Source organism: Sorex fumeus, unplaced genomic scaffold (genome assembly GCF_029834395.1).
Source record: "Sorex fumeus unplaced genomic scaffold, SorFum_2.1 ptg000046l, whole genome shotgun sequence".
Lineage (NCBI taxonomy): Eukaryota > Metazoa > Chordata > Mammalia > Eulipotyphla > Soricidae > Sorex > Sorex fumeus.
Genome location: NW_026606103.1, coordinates 12,682,393 through 12,686,344, shown reverse-complemented (window position 1 = coordinate 12,686,344; position 3,952 = coordinate 12,682,393).

The following is a 3,952-nucleotide window of genomic DNA, read 5'->3' as shown; positions in this document are numbered from 1 at the left end:
AGTGGTGGTGGAGAATGGGCACTGGTGGAAGGATGGGTATTTGATCATTGTATAACTGAAACCCAAGCACAAAAATGTGTAAGTCTACAACTGCACCTCATGGTGTTTCACTAATACAAATTAAAAAGACCCAAAAAACTGTGTTTTTCAGAAATTTTGACACATGGTCAATCCTAAACATATGCTACCAAGTGAATAAACCAGCAAGAAACAGAAATGCTATGTTGATTCAGCCTAGACAGGTACTCTAATGAGTTGGAATCTTGAAGACAGAATGAAGAGTTGCAGGTTCCTGGTGAGAAGAGGGAGGAGCGTGTGCGTTATTTACAGAGCAGTCTCCACCTTGAAGAGGCAAGGGGAGAGGAAGATGGAAGGCAGAACACTAAAAATTGCTCAGGTACAGCAGTGAGTAGGGAAACAGTGAGAAGTACAGCTCCAAGCAGAATTCCAGCAACAAAGCTCCATCCTAATAACCAGGTTGCACTGAAGGAATGTGCAGCAGCATTGTGCTAATGAAAACAGTATCTCAGAACCCGTTCAACTCTCCTAATCTGACTCAAATTTCCACATGAGTTTCTTGTCAAAAATAGTTTTAAAAAGCACCTCATGGCCCAAATGAGCAACTACCTGACAGCGGACACCTGCGGTTTTACAAGTGTTCTAGAAGTGAGACTTGAATTGTAAACCAGGATCTGCACCAACGCAGGGACCCTTCCCCCCAGGTATACCCGTGGCAGGGGTCATGGCCTCTTGGGTTGCTGCAGATCATGCATATGACAATTAATTTCCCTTTCATGCTGCACTGGACCCATATCTCAGCCATCTTTACAGAACTCTTATGACTAAAGCCTGGCTACCCCAGCTGCATTAAGCCAGTAGTCTGCTGTTCTATTCCAAGCAAAATTCAACAAAATAACTGTGAACACAAGAATCTGTACAAACCTAATTCAAAAGAAAATATTGCCTGGATCAGTGTTAGAGGTCCCACAGAATTCGCACAGGAGCACCAACGTACTATACTTGAAAGAGGAAGATACTATACTTGAAGGGGGAAGAAGAGAACACTATTGATCAAGCTGAAGCCTCAACAGGGAATACCCACATTAAGAATCTCTCTGATAAAGAATTCTGAGGTGAAGCTAAGAGGATGTTATTGAGCTCAAAGAAACAGTGGAATGGACATCCAATAAAATAGAGAGGTAAAGGCCCTCCCGTTGATCATCGATTTGCTCGAGCGGGCCCAGTAACGTCTCCATTGGAGACTTTGTTGTTACTGTGTCTGGCATATCGAATACTCTCGGAAGCTTGCCGGGCTCTCTGAGAGGGGCAGAGGAATCGAACTCGGGTCGGCCATGTTGGCTGCGTGCAAGGCAGACGCCCTACCCGCTGTGCTATCGCTCCAGCCCAATAAAATAGAGAGGATATGAAAGAAATGGTGGAAGGGGCAGTCAATATAATACAGAAAAAAATTAGAGCATAAATTTAAAAAAAGCTACAAAAAGAATAGTCACTAATAAAAATTTTGGTAGATGAAATAAAAAACTCAGGGGATGCCCTCAACAGTAGAATGGCAACTGTTGAAGACAGAATCAGTGAGCTTGAAGATGTGCTCCAGAAAACATAAAGGCAATAACAGAATATGGTAAAAAAGACTTCAAAATAGCTCAATGGTGAGTAAGAGATATATGGAATGAGTTCAAGAGGCATAACATAAAAATCATCTGAGTACCAGAATAGGGAGGCAAGCCCAATTACTACCAATAGTGGTAGTAACTGTTAATGACATCACTACTGAGAAGTTCCCAGAGCTGGAGAATGCAGGCATCCAGATCCAAGAAGCCCGAAGGGTACCAGCTAAAAAAGACCCTAATAAAACGAATCAAAGAAACATAATGAGAACGACAATTAGCAAAGATAGAGACACAATACTGAAAGCAGCAAGATCAAAGAAGAAATCACATACAAAGGAGAACTTTTTAGATTTTCAGCAGACTTATCAGACGAAACCCTCCGGGTCCAAAGATATTGGGATATAGTTAAAAAAAAAACTCAATGAAATGATTTCCTCAGAATACTGTATCCAGCTAGACTCTCATTCAGATTTGAATGATATACTACTTCATGAATTAATAACAGCTCAGGAATTTTGTAGATTTAAACCTTAAATGAAAAACTGAAGGTGCTAGTGTAACACAAAATAAAACCCCAAAATACAACAACCTTCTACAGAATGTTGACACAAAACCCAATGAAAATATTCTCTCTCATCGTCAATGGTTTAAGTGCACCAATAAAGAGTCACAGAGCTGAAAAATGGATTAAAAATCTAAATCTATCATTCTGCTGTCTATAAGCAAAACACAAACAGTCATAGTAAAAATAGACTCAAGGTCAAGGAAGGAAAACAAAATTTCAAGCAACCAATTTCTTCAAAAAAGCCAGGGTAGCCATACTAGCATCTGACAACATAAATTTTAGGATGAAAAAGATAAGAAGTGACAATAAATGCCATTTCACAATCACTATCACCCCATTGTTCATCAATTTGCTCGAGCGGTCCCAGTATCGTCTCCATTCATCCCTGTCACATGCTAGTGTAGCCCGATGACATATGGGGGGCTCTTTCAGGGTCAGAGGAATGAGGACCATCATTGTTATTGTTTTTGGCATATTGAGTATGCCACAGGTGGCTTGCCAGGCTCTGCCATACGGGATACTCTCAGTAGCTTGCCAGGCTCTCTGAGAGCAATGGATGCTTTGGGGGCAGCCTCTAATCACCTTTACAGGTGTTCCGAGTCAGTAATATATGCGAGAATGATACTCTCAGTAGCCTGCTGGGTTCTCTGAGAGCAAGAACTTGGGAGTAAGAGGTCGCAAAGCCACAAATGCGGCCGCACGCTTCCGGGAGCTTGGTTTTATTTTATTTTATTTATTTATTTATTTAATTTCACAATAATCAAGAAATATGTACATCAGGAAGAAATTACACTCCTAAATTTACACGTGCCCAAGAGGGGTCAGCAAAATGCTTAAAACAACTGCTAATAGACTTCAAGGAGGACACTGTGAGCAACAAAATAGTAGTCAGAAACTTCAGCACTGCCTTATCACCTCTTGATAGATCAATGAGACTAAAACTAAAAAAGGAACTACTGGTGCTGAAGGAAGAAATGGAAGAGAAAGGGCTAGTAGATATTCACAGGGCTTTTCATCCCCTCAAAAGCAGAATACACATTCTTCTCCAATGCACAGGGAACATTTTCCAAGATTCCTTAGTGCAGAGACAGGAATAACCCCTGTGCATCGCCATGTGTGACCCCAAAAAAATGGAATCTAAATTAGCTAGAATGCTACTAGGATGAACTTCAGAATAAGAAGAATCACCAAGGAGAGAGAAAACCATTAATAATCACAAATCATTAATAAACAAAATGCAACATATGTATGCATATGTTTATATATATATAAACACAAATATAGTATCTCAATATGAGTAAAATTTGATGGAAGAGAAAAATACTTTAATATCCAGAGCTGACACTTGAACTACCTTAGTAATCTCCAGAACGAGTGAACAAAACCAGTGGCCCAAATCATTGTTTCTCACCCTTTCACTGACTACAACTCCCTTCGGACCTTGTTTCTTCTTGTGGCACCCCGTTCTATCAGTTGGTATTCTAACCTTGTCACAAGACTAGAGGCAAAAATCACCCATTTATTTGATTTTAACCTGTGTTCCCCTTGTAACATCCTGGAGGGGCCCCTAGGAGTTATTTGATCCCTTGTTGAGTAATGCTGGTCTACAAAGTTCTATCATCTACTCAATCTACTTAACAATTGTGGAATATACATATACATATACATATATGCACATACATATACATGTTTATAAGTATTATACTGCAATCACCAGGCAAGGGATGTAGGGGGGGAACCAAGCAACAGACTAGAA